Below are 23,563 nucleotides of genomic sequence, written 5' to 3'. Positions count from 1 at the left end.
GAGACGGAATCTTGCTTAGTCGCCCAGGCTGGAGTGCAGTGGTACTATCTCGGCTCACTGCAACCTCTGCCTCCTGGGTTCAAGCGATTCTTCTGCCTCAGCTTCCCAAGTAGCTGGGATTACAGGCGCCCACCACCATGGCCGGGTAATTTCTGTATTTTTAGTAGAGATGGGGTTTCACCATATTGGCCAGGCTGGTTTCGAACTCTTGACCTCAGGTCATCTGCCCACCTCAGCCTCCCAAAGTGCTGGGATTACAGGCATAAGCCACTATGCCCAGCCCCCTCTAGAGATTCTAATTTAGTAATTCTAGAATCTGTATTTTTTTAAAGCTCATGGAGTGAGACTGATGCACAGCCTATTGGGAAAATAGTTGTGAGCCTCATGAAAGGAGAAACGCAATACTACTAATTTCTGTACAGTGATTGGTACTTAGGGCTGAAAAATGCTTGCTGAATTAACATACAAAGTTTGCCTCTGAGTCTTAGTTTCCTTATCTTTATTAACTTTTAAACCACTTTGAGATATGACTGACATACAAAAAGCTGTATATACTTAGTGTATACAAATTGATGAGTCTGGAGGAATGTATGCCATAAATATATCCATCACCTCCAAAAGTTTGCTTTTCTCTTTATGTATTATTATTTTGTGATAAGAACACAAGACCTACTGTCAGAATTTAAAAAAAAAATTTTTGAAACAGAGACCTGCTCTGTTGCAGGTCTGTAGTGCAGTGGCACCATCTTGGCTTACTGCAACCTCCACCTCCCCGGTTCAAGCGATTCTCCTGCCTCAGTCTCCTGAGTAGCTGGGACTACAGCTGTACGCCATTATGCCAGGCTGATTTTTGTATAATAGTTTTACTAAAGATGGGGTTTCACCATGTTGGCCAGGCTGGTCTCGAACTCTTGACCTCAAGTGATCCATCTGCCTTGGTCTCCCAAAGTACTGGATTACAGGTGTAAACCACTGTGCCCGGCCTGTTAGTGCATTTTTAAGTGTACAGCAGTGGGTGGTCAACTACAGGTACTATGCTGTACAGTGGATCTCTAGGATTTCTTCATCTTGCATAATTTTAACTTGATTTCCTTTGATTAATTTCTCCCCATTTTTCTCTCCTCCCAGTCCCTGGAAACAACTATACTATTCTCTGCTTCTATGTTTCCTTATCTTTAAACGTTTCCAGTGACAACATTCTGGGAACAGTATTTGGCAAGTTTCAAAATGCCAATTAAATCTCTTGGTGCTTAAACTAGCTAGAATGGATTCAGTTGTCTGAAACTAAGAGCCATCATCAGTAAAGTAATGCTTTTCTTTAAGTTTTGAAATAGTATTTTTCTCTGTGAACTGGAGGCATCAGAAGAGAGTAAGGACCTTCACCCATCTACTCAAAATAATTTACACATTTATAACTTTAATAATGCATATATTAACTTTTTAATCCCAAATATGCAAGCACATGCCCAAGCTTACTATATCTTTCACATGACTTCTCTGTGGGCCTCAATATAAACAACAAAAATAAATTTTATTATGAATTTTTTCAACATTGCCCTGAATAAGAGGATGTGAACTTTTCTATAATGTAGACAGCAAATAGCAAAAGTCTCATGAATTAGAACCCAGAAAAAACATATTTTCACTTATGACTGTATCAGCTTTTCCTAAAAGGAATTTGAAAAAGCTGCTTTCTATTCTTATTACTTTTTGGACTGTTAGCATAACCAGAATATATTACCTATCTGTTTTCCCTTATTAACTATCATTGATTAATTATGATGGCTCAAAATGTAGAAAGAGCAAAAGGCCCTAAGACCTATGCAAGCTGGTTTTGAATGTAGACTGTAAGCTCGTTAAGGGCAGGACTGTTCTTTCTGAGCATCAAGTACACAGCCTGGCATGCGGCTGTTTCCCAGACATTGGTTGGCTGAATGATCTTGAGTGAGTGGCAGGGGCCAAGGTTGCCATAGCCTGTAGCCTTGTGCTGTGCCCGTACTTTCCCTCTTCTTTTATATTATGTTGGTGCAAAAGTGATTGTGGTTTTCTCCCCTTAAATTCCTCTACCAAAGGGCTCTTACACGTTAATATCCATAGAGGCAACTCCTTATGCATAGCTTAGGGTTCAGGAGGACTGTGTTTGAAGGCTGGAACTGGCACTTTTTTTTTTTGAAATGGAGTTTCACTTTTGTAGCCTAGGCTAAAGTGCAATGGTGCAATCTTGGCTCACTGCAACCTTCGCCTCCTGGATTCAAGTGATTCTCCTGCCTCAGCCTCTCAAGTAGCTGGAACTACAGGCGTGTGCCACCATACCTGGCTAATTTTTTTTAAGTAGAGACGGAGTTTCACCATGTTGGCCAGGCTGGTCTCAAACTCCTGACCTCCGGTAAGCTGCCTGCCTTGGCCTCCCAAAGTGCTAGGATTATAGGCATGAGCCAACGCACCCAGCCAGAACTGGCACTTTAGAGCTGCATGTTTTTTTGCAAGATATACAAGCTTTCTGTATCCTAATTTCCTTATCTGTAAATGGCAGCCGGGAGTACAGGCTGTGGAATCACATAGATCTCAATTCAAGTCCTGGTTCTGCCACTATGGTGGGACATCTGGCGAGTTACTTGATCTAAGTAGGGTGACCACAGGTCCTGGCTTCTGCCTGCTGTTCCAGAGGATGGCTTTGGAGAGGATGCTAAATTTGAAGTGGCTCTCAAATAATGAATAGAAGACAAAAAGGCAGGCACGTGATTTTGCACAGAGATGTGAAAAGGTAAATGCTAATAGGACATGTTCATGGAATACCAAAGGTACTGGTAGAAATCGTGCTTTGGGTGGTTACAGGAAATAAAACTGCAGAGGTCAAGTAGGATTAGATTTTTAAAGTCCATGAAAGGCAGGATGCAGGTTCCAATTTGCAGCCATGGGCTCTTGCTATTTGACTGTATCCCAGTCCTCCTTTGGCCTATACAAAACTGCTCAAAATCACTCTGCCATGGAGAAATTACTCCATACCACTAAATAAGTTGAATCCCTTCCAGCACTAATTTGCTGTGACTCCGTAAGTTAATAAATAGCAAGATTTATTTTCCAGCTAGAAACGCTTGAAAGATCTTTAATGCTCACAAGATATGCCCTTAGAATTTTCTTTGAGGTAAAAAGCTCAGTAATTCAAAGTGGTGCTTAGGTTTGAATGACAGATACTTTAATAGAAAAATGTTCTCTAGTTTAAGCAAAAATGAAAGGAGAATCTACTGGTTGACTAGTTATTTCTTTTTCTAAAATAATAACCTTTAGCCAAAATAATATACACATGATAAAACTGCAAGTATTATGACAGAACTAATAATGAAAAACAATAGTTTTCCATCCCATTCTTCCCAATGTGAGTTCTATTTCCTGAAGCAACCATTTTCTTTCTCTTTTCTTTCTTTCTTTCTTTCTTTCTTTCTTGCTTTCTTGCTTTCTTGCTTTCTTGCTTTCTTGCTTTCTTGCTTTCTTTCTCTTTCTTTCTTTTCTTTTTTGTTTCTTTTTTTCTTTTTCTTTCTTTCTCTTTCTTTCTTTTCTTTCTTTTTCTTTCTTTCTCTTTCTCTCTCTCTCTCTCCCCCTCCCTCCCTCTCTCTCTCTCTCTCTGTCTCTCTCTGCCTGTCTCTCTCTCTCTCTCCTCTTTTTTTTTTTTTTTTTCCTCAGACAGGTCTCACTCTGTCACCCAGGCTAGAGTGTTGTGGTGTGATCATGGCTCACTGCAGCCTCAACCTCCTGCACTCGAGCTGTTCTCTTGCCTCAGCCTCTTGAGTAACTGGGATCACAAGCATGCACCACCACAGCTGGCTAGTTTTTAAATTTTTCTTCATAGAGAAAGGATCTCATTATGGTGCCCAGGCAGATCTTGAACTCATGGGCTTCAGTGATCCTCCCACCTTGGCTTCCCAAAGTGCTGGGATTACAGGTGTGAGCCACTGTAGCCAGCCACCATTTTCTTAGAATCATTTTTGATATTAATTCTTCTGGTGAGTTTATTATTAACTCTAAATCAGCAATTCTCAGAAAGGGAAACTGGTATTTCAGGTGGGATTTGTGTGGGATTGTTCTATGCATTTAGCATCTCTGTTCTTGACATTAAATGCTAGTAGCATTCTCCATCCACAGGATACATTTCCCAATCTTTTCTGGAATCGAGAACTACTGCTCTAAGTAATAAAATCATATGGCTGTTCTTTTTACTTATCAAGTTTAGATATTATTCACGAACGCTTACCATGAAAAATTAACTTTTTTTTTGAGACAGGGTCTGGCTCTGTCACCCAGGCTGGAGTGCACTGGCATGAACTCGGTTCTCTGCAACTTCCACTTCCTGGGTTCAATAGATTGCCATGTCTCAACCTCTTGAGTAGCTAAGACTATAGGTGCATGCCACCACACCCGTCTAATTTTTGTATTTTTTGTAGAGACGGGGTTTCACCATGTTACCTAGGCTGGTCTCAAACTCCTGAGCTCAAGTGATCCACCCACTTTGGCCTCCCAAAGTGCCGGGATTACAGGTGTGAACCACTGCACCCAGCTGAAATATTAGCATTTAAGTCTCCTTACTCACTTATATTTTTGCTAAATTATATTACTATTTTTAATTCCTTTACCTATAAAACCAATATATACCAATTTATTCTCCCTTTTCTCTCTCCTTCTGGAATTTCTATTAGACATTTGTTGGAGCTTCTCATGTCATTGTGTGCTTTAACTTCTTACACTTTCCAGCTTTTTATCTCATTGGGTTGATAGTCTTCTCAGATTTAGCTTCCAGTTTAATAATCTACTTTTGGCTCTAATACGTTGTTTAAGTAGGACATTACGTTTTTTAAAAAATTTAATGTCTATATTTTTCATTTCTATACTTTTTGAAATCGGCTTGTTCTAATTTCATGGTGTTCCATTTTTCCTTTTGTTTTCAATTCTCTTTATTCTTTTAATAATTTTTAACACACTTGTGATCTTGTTCATCTATTTCCATTGTTTTAAATTCTTGGGGATCTGATTCTTCTGCTTGTTCTGTTTGCTGACACTCCCTTGCAGTGATTTGTAGGTTTTTAAAATTGTGAGCTCATATTTAATTGTGGAAGGGGAGGAGTGGTTCTGTGGATGTTCCATGTACACTTAAGTTGTGACGTGTCTTTAGAAGCTTTCATGTCTACTCTGCCAGGGTTCTGGCGGTTTTAGTGGGTCCTGGACCTTTTCACTACTGTTGGTGTTTGTTTAATATGGTTTGAGTCTTCTTATTCATAGAGGAAGTATAATTTTGAACCCAATTTCTGAATGAGGCACTGGCCCAGGGTTCTGATTGTTCAAGGGTGACTTTCTTTTTTTAACTTTCACTCAAGGCCTACAAGACTTCCTTGTTTCCCTAAATAGTGGTTAGACTTTGCCTAATACTCTATTAATGGACTAGACAGGTCTTTAGAGCTCCAGGCTTATCCAGTGTTTCAGTTCCATGGTCCTGGTCTCCTGTGGGCCTGAAGCCAAATTTTCTGCCAAGGTTTGAATGATACAACCTCATCATTCAACACTCCAGGGTCTATATCCCACAGAAAAACTCCCACGGTTCGGGCTGCATGTGAGATTTCTTACTATTACTGTTCTTTCTTAAACATTTTTCTCTGCATCTTTCTGACAGTCTTTATTTCAAGGTTATTTGAACATTTGTTGTGTTTTATCCTTTTTTTGTGTGTGTTTGTCCTGGAGGAAGATCTGAATGAGTCAGCTTAGCCCTCTAGGTTGCTAGAAGTCCCAAAATCATCATCATCATCATCCTCATCATCATTTTTTTAGGCTAGTCAAGTAAAGCAGTGGGAATGTAGAAGGAACAAAGAAATCAGTAACTGGTTGTGATCAATTAGTTGTAAATACCGCTGCACTTGGACCAGGAAGAATTCCTATTATTTCTTTTTTTTTTTCTGAGATGGAGTTTTGCTCTGTCGCCCAGACTGGAGTGCAGTGGCTCGATCTTGGCTCACTGCAAACTCCACTTCCCAGGTTCACGCCATTCTCCTGCCTCAGCCTCCCGAGTGGCTGGGACTACAGGCGCCCACCACCACGCCCGGCTAATTTTTTGTATTTTTAGTAGAGACGGGGTTTCACCATGTTAGCCAGGATGGTCTCGATCTCCTGACCTCATGATCTGCCCACCTCGGCCTCCCAAAGTGCTGGGATTACAGGCGTGATCCACCGCGCCAGGCTGAATTCCTATTATTTCTATAACTATGCAAATATTGTTCGTTGCTACTTCTATCTATAAAAGGAAATTTACTTAATTCTTCTTAAAGTCATTCTTCTTGAGCTCACTATCTGCCCTAATTTGTATTAATTTTTTTCTAAGCCTGGTGAACGTCTGTCAACCTACAATTTATTTCATTGGAATTGTGGATTAGCTCCACTCTTTCTAATTCCACATCTTCCTCCTCCTTGCTTTATACCCTCATTTCTGGAGCATATCCTCAGGCAACTGCTTTAGAAAAGGTACTCAGAAGTAAACGGCCTGAGTCTTTGAATGTCTGAAAATGTCTTCATTTCACTGTCACACTTGATAAGTTATTGACAATAGGATTCTAAGTTCGAAATCATTTTTCCTCACAAATTTAAAGCCATTGCTCTATTAAAATCCAGTTTCCTCATGAGATGCCTTAAACGACTTCAGGTTTGCTCCCCACTGATAGTTGAAACCCAAACTGCTACGCGTCTACCAAAGGAATCACAAACCAATACCACCTACAAGGAAGTAGGTAATGAAAATGACAGAAGTGGACGAGGTGTCCGAGCTAATCTAGAAAGCATGTGCCAACCCCTAAGTGGTCAGTTGCTATCCAGGTATTGCTGAATGTTGCGTAGATCTTCCATTTAAAACTTTCCTTTAGACAGTCTCTTCAATAAATGGTGTTGGGAAAACTGGCTATCCACATGCAGAAGAATGAAATTGGACCCTTTTATCATACTATATGCAAAAACCAACTCAAAATGGATTAAAGACTTAAATGTTAAGACCTAAAACTATAAATCTACTAAAAGAAAATGTGGGAAAGCTCCATAATGCTGGTCTAGGCAATTATTTTCTGGATATGACTCCAAAGGCACAGGCAACAAAAACAAAAACAGACAAACGGGATGGCATCAAACTAAGGTTCTGCACAGCAAAGGAAACAACAAAATGAGGAGACAACCCACTGAATGGGAGTAAATATTTGCAAACGACACATCTGACAAGTGCTTAATATCTAAAATATACAAGGAACTCAAATAACGTGATAGCAAGAAAACAAACAACACAATTAAAAGTGGGCAAAGGACCAGAATAGACATTTCTCAAAAGACACAGAAATGGCCAAGAGGTACATGAAAAAATGTCCAGCATTACCAATATTTAGGAAAATGCACTTTAAAATCACGATGATGTATAACCTCACCTGTTAGAATGGCCTTCATCAAAAAGATGAATGATAACAAGTGTTGGTGAGCATGCAGAGAAAAGGGAACTCCTGTATACTGTTGGTGGGAGTGTATATTAGTACAACCATTATGGAAAATGGTATCACAGTTCCTCAGAAAACTGAAAATAGAACTACCATATGATCCAACAATCCCACTTCTGGGTATATATCCAAAGGAGTTGAAATCAATATGTCAAAGGGATATCTGCATTCCCATGTTCATTATAGCGTTATTCACAATAGCCAAGACATGGAATCAATTTAAGTGTTCATCAATGGATGAATGAATAAAGAAAATGTGGTCTATAGACACAGTAAAATATGATTCAGCCTTTAAAAAGAAGGAAATCGTGTCATTTGTGGTAACACGGATGAATCTGGAGGATATCATGCTACATGAAAAAAGCCAGGTACAGAAAGACAAATACCACATCATCTCACATGTAGAATCTAAAAAACTCACCGAAGTAGAGAGTAGAATGGTGTTGACCAGAGGCTAGGTGAGGGGTGGGAGGGAAGGAGTGGGGAATTGTTAATCAAAGGGTACAAAGTTTCAGACAGACAAGAATAGGTTTTGAGAGCGACTGCACAGCAGGGGGACTGTGTGTTTTGTTGAGTCTGCACATTGCTTCATGAACATTTGCATTGGTTTCCAACATTTAAAAATTGAGAAAGTTTTTATTAAAATGTAGTTTCAAGTTCTCCTTCCAAACTCATGTTCTATATGAAGTTCTAGAATAGGCAAAACTAATCTATGGTGATAGAAATCATAACCGTGATTTCAGCCCTCTATATCCACAGGAGAGTGGTGCCAGGACCCCACATGGATATGAGAATCTGCAGATGTTCAAGTCCCTAGTTGGCCCTCTCTATCTGCAGAACCTGTGGAGACCAAGGGTCGACTATATATTTTAAAATAACTAAGAGTAAATTTCAAATATCTTATAAAAACCAGGTAAGTAAGCAAGTTGGTGGATATGTTAGCTTGATTTAATAATTCTCCATTTTATACAAATATCAAAACATCACATTGTACCCATAAATGTATAAAATTATAATTTGTCAGTTAAAATATTAGTTATAATTTTTAAAAATTTTTCTTTTTTTTTTTTTTGAGATGGAGTCTCACTCTCGACTCACTGCAACCTCTGCCTCCCAGGTTCAAGCAATTCTCCTCCCTCAGCCTCGCAAGTAGCTGGGACTATAGGCATGTGCCACCACACCCTGCTAATTTTTGTAATTTTAGTAGAGACAGGGTTTCACCATGTTGGCCTGGCTGGTCTTGAACTCCTGACTTCAAGCCATCCACCCACTTCAGCCTCCCAAAGTGCTGGGATTACACGTGTGAGTCACCGAGCCCACCTATATTGAGATTTCATGTACACATAGTGAACTATACAGATCAGTGTATGAGTTTACGGTGCATTTCAGACTACTAGAAATAGAATCTTTCATTATCTAGAAATTTCCCTCGTGTCCCTACCCAGTCAATCTCTGACATGTCAGCAACTACAGTTCTGACTTCTATCACCATAGATCAGTTTTGCCTATTCTAGAACTTCATAAAGGACATCAATTTGGAATGAAAACTTGAAAATACATTTTAATAAAAAATTTCTCAATTTTCATTAAACATTGGTTTAAATGTTGGAAACCAATCCACATTTTTGTGAAACAATGTGCAGACCCAACAAAACACACAGGCTCAACTCAGCTCAACAATAACACAACCACTTTGTGTCTGGTTTGTAGTGTAAACAAGGAATATATTTTGCATAAGTTTATTAAGATTTCTTTCATGACTATTGGTTGGGGTGCTACCTGACAGTTTTTATTATTTAGCAACTAGCAGCACATTTCTTAGAACAGGAGGGGCAGGCTTATCTTCAGGGCAACAAGGAGAAAGGGAAACCGAAGCCCTCTCTGCAGCCAGCCTAGGGGGAAAGGAAGCACAAGGGGAGGAATGGGAAGAGATTAATTTGGAGAGGAAAGGAAAGCCGGGGGGACTATCCAGGAGGTATAACAAGGAAGAAAGAGAACACAGGCTGCTGCTGTTTCAACTAAACAGTAAGAAACCCCATCTTCACATCACTTTACAAGTATCCCACTGAAAATGGGTCCTGTATGATCTTTAGCACCCTCTCAAACTCTTGTCCACTGCTCCTTTCCTTGCTGGGGTCATTTTCTTCGCCTTCCCACCTTGTCACTCTGCTCCAGCCACATGGACTTCCTTGCTGTCTGTTACTATTGTTTGTTTGTTTGTTCGTTTTGAGACAGAGTCTTGCTCTGTTGCCCAGGGTGGAGTGCAGTGGTGCAATCACAGCTCACTGCAACATCTGCTTCCTGGGCTCAAGTGATTCTGGCACCTCAGCCTCCCGAGTAGCTGGGATTACAGGCGTGTGCAACCACGCCCAGCTAATTTTTGTGTTTTTAGTTGAGATGGGATTTCACCTTGTTGGTCAGGCTGGTCTTGAACTCCTGGCCTCAAGCAATCCGCCCGCCTTGGCCTCCCAAAATTGCTGGGATTATAGACATGAGCCACCGCACATGGCCTCCTTGCTGTTTTATGAACATGCCAAGCACATGTCTGGCCAGGATGCTGTACTCCCAGACAGTCTCATGTTTTTATGAGCTATATGTTTCTCCATAGCACTTAACACTATCTAACCTACATGATGGTTTACTTCTTTATTTTCTGTCTCCCTTCCCTTCTTCATAAGAATGTAACCTACGTGAAGTCAGGGGCATGGGGGAACTCATTAGATATTTGTTGGATAATGAATGACTCTAGGAAGAAAGGAAGGAAACAAAAATGCAAGAAAGGAAGCAATGAAAACCCTTGTTACCTTTGAGGATGTTGTTAAAAGTGTTCAATAAACAGGGACTGGCTAAGAAATTTTACCATTTCTAATTATTTTGCAAAATTGTGTTGCTTTTTGGAAGTAAAGATTTAAAAAGCAAACTAATGATAATCCTAAGGACTAGCACGACCCTATTCTTATTATCTTAAGAAACTAGATGTATGGGAGGATACATTTTTATTTATAAACACATAAATGGGCCATTGAGTTTAGTAATAATTAAGTTTCCAGTAGAGTTGAAATTATGACAAATCTACCTTTTCCTGGTATATTTCTTCCTACTTTAATTCATTTTAAGAAGTAGGTCAGGAATAAATTATGACATAACAGAACATGTGCCCAATACTACTAAATCTTTGGGAACAACGATCAGCAATGAACATATAAAACGACTCCAATCCTAGAATTTTGTTTTCTTTTGTTTGTTTTTTACTGGCAATGAGTACAACCAGCTCTAGGCAGCTGGAGAGGTGGGGGCTGAGCTGGTTTTGTAGGTCTGCATTGGATTTTTGACATCAGGTAAAGGCCACTCCTCTGAGATACAGAGGTAAAAACTTTACTGCCAATAGCTTTCCACTCCAGGAAAAAATAAAATATGCTCCAACCTAAGCTGTGATTTAGAATTAAGTCAGGCCCTGGGATTGGCCAACGCTGGATTAGACCAAGTGTGTCCAGGCTGCCAATTCACCCCTGGAGACAGTACTGCATGCACTGTGTATGGAAGGCTGCAGGGAACATGCGGGAATCAAGGGCCACAAGCCCACATTTGTCAACACGGAGCATGCCGAGACAAGTTCAGTTGGGGAGACCCTAATCCAGCGGCGCTAGAGGAATTAAAGACACACACAGAAATATAGAGGTGTGAGGTGGAAAATCAGGGGTCTCACAGCCTTCAGAGCCGAGAGCCCTGAACAGAGATTTACGCACATATTTATTAAAAGCAAACCAGTCATTAGCATTGTTTCTATAGATATTAAATTAACTAAAAGTATCCCTTATGGGAAATGAAGGGTTGGGTTGAATTAAAGGAATAGGTTGGGCTAGTTAGCCACAGCAGGAACGTGCCCTTAAGACACAGATTGCTCATGCTATTTTTTGTGTCTTAAGAATGCCTTTAAGCGGTTTTCCACCCTGGGCGGGCCAGGTGTTCCTTGCCCTCATTCCCACAACCTTCAAGCTTGGGCGTTAGGGCCATTATGAACATGTCACAGTGCTGCAGAGATTTTGTTTATGGCCAGTTTTGGGGCCAGTTTATGGCCAGATTTTGGGAGGCTTGCTCCCAACAGAGCAGGTGGGATATGGTAATCTGCCTGCATTTCAGCAAGTTGAGAATAGGCTTATAGCAGAGATAAGACTAATCGAGAAAGAAAAGAGAGAAATTAAGTGTAGCTCCTGGTAACCCACGTGCCTCTTACCCTTGTCAGTTTTTCCTCCTTTCCATTTTTGGTCAACTGATGTCTGTCTCTCTTACTGATCTGACAGTCACATATACACACAGTTTTTTGTCTTTGGGATATGAAGAGTATTAGGAGATTAAAAGAAGAGTAGGGTAAACAAATACATTTCATGGATTACAATATAGTAAGTGCTAACTCTAGAAGAATTTTCCAAGTGTGAAAATCTACAGAATTTACAGTGTAATGGCAACATGATTAGGTCCCAAGAAATAATTAAGGTAAACAATGTGCTCTTTTTCTCCTCTCCCTGGTAACTCAATAGTCTTCAACTACTTGAGAAGGTGTGAGGATCATTTTTTATCTCAGTTTGGACACTGAAGCTCACATTTCAGCGACGATCAAGGTGATCATGCTTATCCCCTGCTGACACCTTTCTTCCCCACCTCAACAAGTCACAGATCACTTCAAGGAGAAAATTGCAAGAGGTTATTAAACACTGGCATGGATACCCAGAGCAGAGATGTTATCGTCTCTGGGGACCTTTAGGAACAGCTGATCATCCTGGATAGGCAGAGTTACACCTAATTCAGACTGTCAAAAACTACCGGGTGCTGCAAAGTCAGCAAAGCATTGTGGGAATATCAAAAAGGTGAGCAGGCACAGCAGCTCCCCTGAATAACCTGAAATGGCTTGATCTGGACTGCTTCTGAGAAAGGCATGTTTAGGTTTGGTTACCACTGAGGAGGTGCAATGCTGGGCCAGGTTATGTTTACCAGGGATTTTGTGGGCCTGCTTTTCTCAATCCTGACTGGATATTAGTATTTGCTGGGGGGACTTTTAAAAAATAAAGATGCCTGGGCCTATGCCAGTCCATTATCTTCTCCCCACCTTCATCACTCTTCTTTTTCTCTTTGAGACAGAGTCTCGCTCTTGTTGCCCATGCTGGAGTGTAGTGGCGCAATCTCGGCTCACTGCAACCTCCACCTCCTGGGTTTGATTCTTCTGCCTCAGCCTCCCAGTAGCTGGGATTACAGGCATGCGCCACCATGCCTGGCTAATTTTTGTATTTTAAGTAGAGACAGGGTTTTGCTATGTTGGCTAAGCTGGTCTTGAACTCCTGGCCTCAAATGGTACTCCCGCCTCAGCCTCCCAAAGTGCTGGGAGCACAGGTGTGAGCCACTGAGCCTGGCCTACACTTTCACTATTGAAAACATTTGTATTCTGGAGGACTATGAAGGAGGGGACAGGTCTTTTTCAAAATCTAGGGAACACTAAGGACTTTATCCTCAAAATAAATCTGATTAATTAATCAGAATCTCTGTTGGGTATTTTTTTTTCTAAATAAACTCCCAGGCAATGCAAATGCAATGGAATTATACATTAGTTGCTGAGAACCACTGGTGCCATATAGCACCCTCATTTTATACATAGAAAAATTAAGGTCCAAAGAATTTAACTGACATGTGACTTGCCCAAGACCACATGCCTGGTTAGTGGCAGAGCTTGGCTTAAAACCATGATCTCCATTAATTTACAAATCCAATAAGCATCTTTCAAGGACATTCTAGGGTTGTTGGCCCACCACCTAGTTGCCACTCAAGAATACGGTAAGTCAAAGCTGGTTGATAGCTAAGGATATCTTAGGCTGATCCCGATCCAAGTTAAAAGGTAAGTGTAAGGTGTGATGGTTCTGGTATTCTCTCTTATAGTTTTCTTCCAAGTAGTGGTGTGTGATTCAGATCTCTGGAAATTTTGAGGAATCCTTTGATCTGGATAAAATCCATCACTACCTCTGACCCACTCTCCAATTTACTAGTTCGAGGAGGCTGTCTACTTACCCAGATCCAATGTGCAGCACAAAAGTCAGGACAGGGGACAAGATCCCCCACTGGGAGCTCCAGTGAAGTTCACTGAAACCTTGATTACTGGGGCTGAGAGCTAAAGAAGGTAGAGCTCGCTCCTTGGCCCTATATATAGAAGAAGAAAAGTAAGTTAATTCAGCAGTTGCTGGTTTGTGTTTTTGAAAGAAGCTATGTCTAAAATATTTCTTAATGCTGTCCTTTCATTCCTAATATCAACCCACTCCCTTCCAAGGCACAGCTACTGCTATCAGAGTGGTTTACATGGGATAGGCTAATTATATATAATTATATCTTCTTCCTAAGGGTGAACTGCTAGGGTGTGAAAAACATATATTTCAATTTTTGAACTCGACCATTCCCATATGTAGCAATTCATGACTACAAGTTTGCATATGAGAGATTGTGTCCCGAATGGGGCATCATCAGTACTGGGAGCAAATCCTCCTAGAGCACTTGCCTTGAAAAGAGCAAGAAAAGTAGAAAAATGAGAGACTCATAATGTTCAAGATAAGAGTTGACCTTGATCAATTAAAAAATTAGGCCAATCTGTCTTTAGTCTTTTACAAATAATACAATTATTACTTCCCATTCACAGAATACTTACTCAAGGGACCATGTATTTATTCCATTTGAAAGTAAATTAAGTCATATCCACTCAGTTTGTGAATTTACCCACATCTTGCTTCACTTCCCTTTCCCTCCACCTACCTACCCTCTGACTAATTCGCTGACCCGTTCTAAAGCAAGCTCTCACAACCTGGGCACCAGGAATCCTCTGAAAGGTGTACAAGATTTTGAATGGGTGTGCTTTTTTATTTTGGGGGGGATAAAGTCCCTAGTGTTCTCCAGATTTTGAAAGAGACCTGTCCCCTCCTTCATAGTCCTCTAGAATACAATTGTTTTCAAAGGTGAAAGTGGGGAGAAGATAATGATGTTGACAGTTGTTGGTACCTACAATAAAACATTTTATGAAGTTGGTCCTGGAACTAGCCTTCAAAAGGATTAAGAGTTCATGAAATTAGATCTATCCTCCAAAAGAATAGACTTACATAAAATATACTTTGAGGCACAAAATTATTAAATTTATTCATGCTGTGTCTTCTTTTGTGCAAGATTTCACTAGTTTGAAACCAAAAGAAAGGAAAATCATCATCTCATTTTTCTTGATTTTAACTTTATTAATGTAATGGTAATGAGAACACCTGGGAATATGGATGTACTTCTTATTTATCATGATTTCCCTCGAAAACTGTTTCACTTGGGTTACTAAAATGCAGACTACCTGCAACGGTAGAAAAATTAAGATACCAGGGGGCAACACATGATATTTAGAATGAGATGAAAACTCAACTGATTTTGATTGTCAGTTAAATAGGCAGTGTACACCTGCATCTACACCTCACAAGACAATCCACTGATTGTTAGAAATTTCCTTAGTCTTTCATTCTTCTGTTCTTAGCAAAGCGCCTCTACTCGAAAGGCCCTCAAATACTTGTTGGATTGAGTCAATTCTTTTGGTTTCGCTCATAAATTAATGAGGAACGTGTAACTCTGTACAGTTTCAGAGTAGTTAAAGAGAGAGAAAAAAAGAAATGCTACGTAATTGGGGCTTCAGGTGTTACCTAATAGACTAGAAAGCTTTCCAACAGTGCACTTAAGATATGAGCTATAGCAACCTTACCTAGGAATTCCTCGCCCTAACTTTCTTTCTAATGCAAATTAGTTTGAATTTCTCTCTCCTCCCTCCTGTTCTCTGTCTGAAAGTCTTCTGATACAAAGCAATACTACAGTAATTAGAAGGAATGCCTGACAAAAACACATTTTAAATTTCATTTTCAAAAAGGTTGATACTTCCTATTGCATACTCCGAATTCCCCTGCATTTCTATGCTGTAGATTCCTACACTTTAGACAATACATTTGTATCTAGTGCACACTGTTCACTTTTCAGATAGGAAAAAGCTAAATCTCAGTCAGTCCCCGCAAAAGGTTGCCATTTTTTTGTTGTTTTAAGAGTCTCCATGAATGTTATTTAAATTCTAGAATCCACAGTACTCATCGAAGCTAGGAAAAGAATTTTGCCCACCTACAGCGTATCGGAGGCTTTTTTCACAGTTAGCAGATCGGATCCTTGCAGCTGTTTCTTCTGTAGGTCTCGGAGCTCATTGAGAACGTCCAGCACGCCTTCCCGGCTGAGCCCGGCGCAGGTGCGCTCTAGATGAGGCAGTTAACCAAGTCAATTGGTTCCTGATCAACTAAATCTCTCGTAAAAATAAACACTGCCGCGAGCTTCGAGAGTCCAGAGTGTCAGAGCCTCTATGATGGCAGAGCAGCTGCCGCGATGCCTGATTAGCAGGGAGAAGGATTTCCCGGCAGGGGGCCAATACCAAATTTTAGGGCTGTTAGGCTCTGACCAGTCCCTTCGTGAGCGGAGAAGTAGAAGACCCGGGGTTCGAGCCTTGCCCGGCACTGAGCGGAGGGCCCAGTCTCGGGACCACAGCCTCGCTCCCTGGGAGCTCGGGGCAGCCAAAGCCGGGCAAGCCCGGCCCGGCACAGGAGGAGGCACGGCCGGTCTCCGGAGAGAGGGCCAGAGGCAGAACTGAGGGCTTAGTTTTGGGTAATTCGGTTTGGATACAAATCAGGCCAGACCCAAGGAGTCTGGTGCCGGCCACCGTAGGGCAAGAGGAGGGTGTTTCGGAGCACAGCCAGGGCGCGCGAGAAAAAGATGAAAACCAAACTGGAAACGGCAAAGGGCTGGATTAGCGCCGAAGGGATTCGAGGAGGCAAACGTGAAGTAAAAATGCTGTGTGCAGCTGCAGAGGGCGAGGGGACGGGGATTGCAAAGGAAAGCGCTTCGTGAGACTTTCTCCTTCCCGGCGTAGAGACCAGCAGAGTGCGGGCAGGTCAGCCCTGTCGTCTGTTCGTTTAGGGAAAGGGCGCGGCATGGAGCCCGGGAGAGAGGGGCAGAGGCAGAGGCGGTGACAGCGAGGGCCCCTGCTCGGGTGGGTCCGCGGGCCTCAGCTCAGCCCCCTCCCGAGGGACCGCGACCCCCGGCCCCGCGCGCACTCACCAGCCCGGGCTGCCCTGGGCGGAGCCGCCCCGCCGCGCTCCCCAGCCGCTGCCTCTTCGACGGGCGCGCTGCCTCCAGGTGCGGCTCTAGGAGGAGGCGCCGCGGGCAGTGGTGGCTGCGCCCGGTGCCTCCGGGTAACACAAGCCCGCCCCGCCCCACCAAAGCCAGGCCCCGCAGCCACCCTCCGCTGTGGGACGCCGGGGCGCGGGCATCCCTGCCCCCTAGGGGCCTCTTCCCAAGCACCTAGAACTTTCCAAAGTGTGCTTGGAATTTAACACCTTGTTCTTGACGAGCAAAAGTACTCTGATAAGACCGGCTTTCTTCCTCTACGGCCCAGGAGTTTCTCCAGGTGGCATTCCTGTCGCCTTGAGGTGGAACGTCAGTAGAGGCTCGAGGCTGAAGCAAGCACAATACTTAAGGTATAGCGTTCAAGTGGAAAACATTGCGTTTTATGATTTTAAAATGGAAAAGAACCAAAAGAAAACCCTGACTTATCTTTTCAATTACAGTCATTATAGAGACTCGGATTCGTACAGGAACATTCGAAAACTTAGGAAATCCTTAGGACAATGTAAGTGTGGGATTTTTTGTTTTTGTTTTTTTCAAAAAGTTTTGATGAACTGCCTTTGGTTAACACTTTGCAAATATTGACTATTTATTGCACAACAAGGCAATGCATGATAGGTTATTTTCCGGGCATTTAAATTAGAATTTACAAAACAACGTTTGCGTTTTATTAAGTAGAATAACGTAACATGTTACCCCAAAGTGGGAGAATCGCTTGAGCCCAGGAGTTTGAGACCAGCCTGGCAACAAAGCGAGACTCTGTCTCTTAAAAAACAAATTAGGAAATAGCTTGTCTTCTTCTAAAAACTGGGATACAAGAGAGCGCCGAAGCCAGAGTGCCGGGATCCAGGAGGGTGAAGTGTAGAAAATGATTTCAAATACACACTTCCCTCTGGCCTTGTCTTAGTAAGGATTATAGTTGGTTCATTAAGAGCATCTGTTTTTTGCTTTGTGCATTTCTGCGCGTGCACACTGTAGTGACACATGTGGTGGACAAGGTCTTTGGTCTTAAAGCCGAAATGCACGCTGCAGACACCAGAGGCTTCTGCCAAGGAGACCCCACCTCCAGAACCCAGGCCAGGCCTTCGGCTTGGAGCGCTGGTGCGGTCCTTCAACCGGGAGGAAGGGCTGGAGATTCCCTCCCTACTCCACACGAGGGCGATCTCTTCAAGGGCACCAGACCACTCTCCACGTCACTAGCTGAGGAAACCAAATTTGCTTTTCTCCACGCTTTTGAAGATCTCTAAACAAATCTTAACAGGATAAGTTACTAAAGAGGAGTTGAGCTCCTGGGACGTGCATTTCTGGTGTCCTTCATTTGCCACTTGGCCTTTGCCATCCTATGAAATTATTTTGCCACATACATGTCTGTACCCTAGTGCTTCTTACACTATAATGTGCATAGGAATCACCTGCGGATCCCGTTAAAAATGCCGATTCTGATTCAGTAGGTCTGCGGTATCGGCTGAGATAGGCATTTCTAACAGGCCCCTGGGTGATCCTGGTAGGCTGCTGGAGGACCAAACTTTGAGTAGCAACACTGGAGACAGTTGGATGATAAACTGCCTTTGCTGGTAGTGTAGCAGGACCAGCCGCAGACAAAACTCCTCAGACGCCGGATTAAAGAAGGAAGAGGTTTTTTATTCCGCCGGGAGCCTAGGCAGACTCGCGTCTTAAGAGCCGAGCTCCCTGAGAAAGAAATACTTGGCCTTTTTAAAGGTTTACAACTTTAAGGGGTCCACCTGAAAGGGTCATGATAAATCGAGCAAGCGTGGGAAACGTGACTGGGGGCTACATGCATCAGCTAACAGAACAGAAAGTTTTACAATGCTTTTTTCATACAGTGTCTGGAATTTACAGATAACACAAGTAGTTTAGGCCAGGGGTTGATGTTATTATTATTACTTTGTTTAACTCCTAGGGTCGGGTGGTGGTGCCAAGGTTGTCTGGTTATTTATCTTACTTTTGTTTCTTTCTCGCTTTCCTCCTGTGTTGTGAACTAGGCAAGGTGGGAGGAGGAGGGCAGCAGGAGGAGTAGTGGTCTCCTTCCTTAGTAGCACCAGGTACCTAATACACTAACACAATAATAGCAATGTTGTTAATACCTGTTCAGTGTTTACATATAGTAGGCACTGTTCTGAGCACTTTACATGGATTTACTTGTATAGATACTGCTATTATTTCTTTTTTTTTTTTTTTTTTTTTTTTTTTTTTTTTTGAGACGGAGTCTCGCTCTGTCGCCCAGGCTGGAGTGCAGTGGCGCGATCTCGGCTCACTGCAAGCTCCGCCTCCCGGGTTCACGCCATTCTCCTGCCTCAGCCTCCGGAGTAGCTGGGACTACAGGCGCCCACAACCGCGCCCGGCTAATTTTTTGTATTTTTAGTAGAGACGGGGTTTCGCCGTGGTCTCGATCTCCTGACCTTGTGATCCGCCCGCCTCGGCCTCCCAAAGTGCTGGGATTACAGGCGTGAGCCACCGCGCCCGGCCTATTATTTCTAATTTAGAGATGACTTTACTTTTAATATGAGTCTTCCCCACCCTCTACCTGCTTCCCATCCTTGCTGGCTTAATTTCATTTCTTTGGTGTTAGAATATTAGGGAGAGCATCAGGAAGAATAGCTAGTGGATGCTGGGCTTAATACCTAGGTGATGGGTTGACCTGTGCAGCAAACCACCATGACACACGTTTACCTGTGTAATAAATCTGCACATGTACTCCAGAACTTAAAAGCTGATAAAAGAAAAAACAAAATTAAAAGATCTGAAAACGTATATTCAGAGAATTGTCTTCCTTCTTTTGTTCCATCCATTCTACCCAATCCTGTGTGAGTAAACAACGTCATTACTTCTCATCTATTCTTCCTGTGTTTTTGTAAAGCCGCACAGATATTTGTTATGTGTTCTTGCCTGCCTTCCTATCTGCCTGCCTGCCTACCTTCCTTCTTTTCCTTCCTTCCATCCTTTTCTTTTCTTTTTTTTTTTTTTTTATATTATACTTTAAGTTCTGGGATACATGTACAGAATGTGCAGGTCTGTTACATAGGTATACACGTGCCATGGTGGTTTGCTGCACCCATAAACCCGTCATCTACATTAGGCGTTTCTCCTAATGTTATCCCTCCCCTAGCACCCACACCCCTGACAGGCCCCGGTGTGTGATGTTCCCCTCCCTGTGTCCGTGTGTTTTCATTGTTCAACTCCCACCTATGAGTGAGAACATGTGGTGTTTGATTTTTCTGTTCCTGTGTTAGTTTGCTGAGAATGATGGTTTCCAGCTTCATCCATGTCCCTGCAAAGGACATGAACTCATCCTTTTTTGTGGCTGTATGGTATTCCATGGTATATATGTGCCACATTTTCTTTATTCAGTCTATCGTTGATGGGCATTTGGGTTGGTTCCAAGTCTTTGCTATTGTGAGTAGTGCCACAATAAACATACGTGTGCATGTGTCTTTATAGTAGAATGATTTATAATCCTTTGGGTGTATACCCAGTAACGGGATTGCTGGGTCAAATGGTATTTCTGGTTCTAGATCCTTGAGGAATCGCCACACTGTCTTCCACAATGGTTGAACTAATTTACACTCCCACCAGCAGTGTAAAAGTGTTCCTGTTTCTCCACATCTCCAGCATCTGTTGTTTCCTGAATTTTTAATGATCATCATTCTAACTGGTGTGAGATGGTATCTCATTGTGGTTTTGATTTACATTTCTCTAATGACCAGTGATGATTAACTTTTTTCCATATGTTTGTTGGCTGTATAAATGTCTTCTTTTGAAAAGTGTCTGTTCATATCCTTTGCCCACTTTTTGATGGGGTTGTTCGTTTTCTTGTAAATTTAAGTTCTTTGTAGATTTTGTATATTAACCCTTTGTCAGATGGATAGATTGCAGAAATTTTCTCCCACTGTGTAGGTTGCCTGTTCACTGTGATGATTGTTTCTTTTGCTGTGCAGAAGCTCTTTAATTAGATCCCATTTGTCAATTTTGGCTTTTTTTAAAAAAAATTATACTTTAAGTTCTGGGGTACATGTGCATAACTTGCAGGTTTGTTACCTAGGTATACATGTGCCATGTTGGTTTGCTGCACCCATCAACTTGTTGTTTACATTAGGTATTTCTCGTAATGCTATCCCTCCCCCAGCCCCCCCACCCCCCCACCCACAGACCCCAGTGTGCGATGGTTTCCCCACTGTGTCCATGTGTTCTCATTGTTCAGCTCCCACTTATGAGTGAAAACATGCAGTGTTTGGTTTTCTGTCCTTGTGATAGTTTGCTGAGAATGATGGTTTCCAGCTTCCTCCATGTCCCTGCAAAGGACATGAAGTCATCCTTTTTTATAGCTGCATAGTATTCCATGATGTATATGTGCCACATTTTGTTTAGCCAGTCTATTATTGATGGACATTTGGGTTGGTTCCAAGACTTTGCTATTGTGAATAGTGCCACAGTAAACATACGTATGCATGTGTCTTTATAGTAGCATGATTGATAATCCTTTGGGTATATACCCAGTAAGGGGATTGCTGGGTCAAATGGTATTTCTAGTTTTAGATCCTTGAGTAATTGCCACACTGTCTTCCACAATGGTTGAACTAATTTACACTCCCACCAACAGTGTAAAATTTTTCCTATTTCTCCACATCCTCTCCAGCATCTGTTGTTTCCCGACTTTTTAATGATTGCCATTCTAACTGCCTTGAGACAGTATCTCATTGTGATTTTGATTTGCATTTCTGTAATGACTAGTGATGAGTATTTTTTCATATGTCTGTTGGCTGCATAAATGACTTCTTTTGAAAAGTGTCTGTTCATATTCTTTGCCCACTTTTTGATGGGGTTGTTTGTTTGTTTTTTCTTGTAAATTTAAGTTCTTTGTAGATTCTGGATATTAGCCCTTTGTTAGATAAATAGGTTGTAAAAATTTTCTCCCATTCTGTAGGTTGCCTGTTCACTCCACTGAGATTTTTTTTTTTTTTTTTTTTTGCTGTGCAGAAGCTCTTTAGTTAGATCCCATTGGTCTATTTTGGCTTTTGTTGTCATTGCTTTTGGTGTTTTAGTCATGAAGTCTTTAACCATGCCTATGTCTTGAATGGTATTCCCTAGGTTTTCTTCTAGGGTTTTTATGTTTTAGGTATAAGATTTAAGTTTTTAATCCCTGTTTAGTTAATTTTTGTATGAAGTGTGAGGGAAGGATCCAGTTTCAGCTTTCTACATATGGCTGGCCAGTTTTCCCAGCACCATTTATTAAATAGGGAATTCTTTCCCAATTGCTTGTTTTTGTCAGGTTTGTCAAAGATCAGATGGTTGTAGATGTGTGATGTTATTTCTAAGGCCTCTGTTCTGTTCTGCTGGTCTGTATATCTGTTTTGGTACCAGTACCATGCTGTTTCTGTTACTTTAACCTAGTATAGTTTGAAGTCAGGTAGCATGATGCCTGCAGCTTTGTTCTTTTTGCTTAGGATTGTCTTGGCTATGTGGGCTCTTTTTTGGTTCCATATGAAATTTAAAGTAGTTTTTTCTAATTCTGTGAAGAAAGTCAATGGTAGCTTGATGGCGATAGCATTGAGTCTATAAATTACTTTGGGCAGTATGGCCATTTTCTATTGTTTGCAATAGTTTCAGAAGGGATGGTATCAGCTCCTCTTTGTACCTCTGGTAGAATTTGCCTGTGAATTCATCTGGTCCTGGACTGTTTTTGGTTGGTAGGTTATTACTGCCTCAATTTCAGAAACTGTTATTCGCCTATTCAGAGATTCACCTTCTTCTTGGTGTAGTCTTGGTAGGGTGTATATGTCCAGGAATTTATCCATTTTTACTAGATTTTCGAATTTATTTGCATAGAGGTGTTTATAGTATTCTCTGATGGTAGTTTGTATTTCTGTGGGAATCAATGGTTATATCCCCTTTATCATTTTTTATTGTGTCTATTTGATTCTTCTCTCTTTTCTTCTTTATTAGTCTTGCTAGTGGTCTATTTTGTTGATCTTTTTAAAAAACCAGCTCTGGATTCATTGATTTTTTTTTTGAAGGGTTTTTCGTGTCTTTATCTCCTTCAGTTCTGCTCTGATCTTTGTAATTTCTTGTCTTTTGCTAGCTTTTGAATTTGTTTGCTCTTGCTTCTCTAGTTCTTTTAATTGTGATGTCAGGGTGCCGATTTTACATCTTTCCTGCTTTCTCCTGTGGGCATTTAGTGCTATAAATTTCCCTCTACACACTGCTTTAATGTGTCCCAGAGATTCTGGTACGTTGTGTCTTTGTTCTCATTGGTTTCAAAGAACTTATTTAGTTGTGTCTTAATTTCGTTATTTACCCAGTAGTCATTCAGGAGCAGGTTTTTCAGTTTCCATGTAGTTGTGTGGTTTTGAGTGAGTTTCTTTTTTTTTGAGACAGAGTCTCCGCCCCCCGGGTTCACACCATTCTCTTGCCTCAGCCTCCCGCGTAGCTGGGACTACAGTGCCCGCCACCATGCCCAGCCAATTTTTTCGTATTTTTAGTAGAGACGGGGTTTCACAGTGTTCGCCAGGATGGTCTCGATCTCCTGACCTCGTGATACGCCCGCCTCAGCCTCCCAAAGTGTTGGGATTACAGGCATGAGCCACTGTGCCCGGTCTTTGAGTGAGTTTCTTAATCCTGTGTTCTAATTTGAGTGCACTGTGGTCTGAGAGACAGTTTGTAATGATTTTTTTTTTTTACATTTGCTAAGGAGTGTTTTACTTCCAATTATGTGGTCAATTTTAGAATAGGTGTGATGTGGTGCTGAGAAGAATGTATATTCTTTTGATTTGGGGTGGAGAGTTCTATAGATGTCTATTAGGTCTGCTTGGTCCAGAGCTGAGTTC

General features: G+C 41.7%; 1 protein-coding gene across 3 annotated transcripts in view; it reads right to left on the bottom strand.

Moving 5' to 3' along the window:
* LOC105475347 (solute carrier family 26 member 5) overlaps positions 1-16,795 on the bottom strand; it is a 71,979-nt gene extending 55,184 nt beyond the window's left edge. The window contains exons 1-3 of one of the 3 annotated variants that reach the window (XM_011730523.2): positions 16,656-16,795; positions 15,672-15,799; positions 13,563-13,691 (exon numbers count right to left, since the gene is read on the bottom strand). The gene's annotated coding sequence lies outside the window, so the exon portion shown is untranslated. Of the gene's footprint in view, positions 1-13,562; positions 13,692-15,671; positions 16,609-16,655 lie in introns of those variants that run through there. The other 2 variants (XM_011730527.2, XM_011730524.2) reach the window with 2 other exon arrangements.
* Between the last annotated feature and the right edge of the window lie 6,768 nt (positions 16,796-23,563).

The sequence above is a fragment of the Macaca nemestrina genome, chromosome 4, assembly GCF_043159975.1.
Source record: "Macaca nemestrina isolate mMacNem1 chromosome 4, mMacNem.hap1, whole genome shotgun sequence".
In the NCBI taxonomy this organism is placed as follows: Eukaryota; Metazoa; Chordata; class Mammalia; order Primates; family Cercopithecidae; genus Macaca; species Macaca nemestrina.
This window is presented reverse-complemented; position numbering and strand designations above follow the sequence as displayed.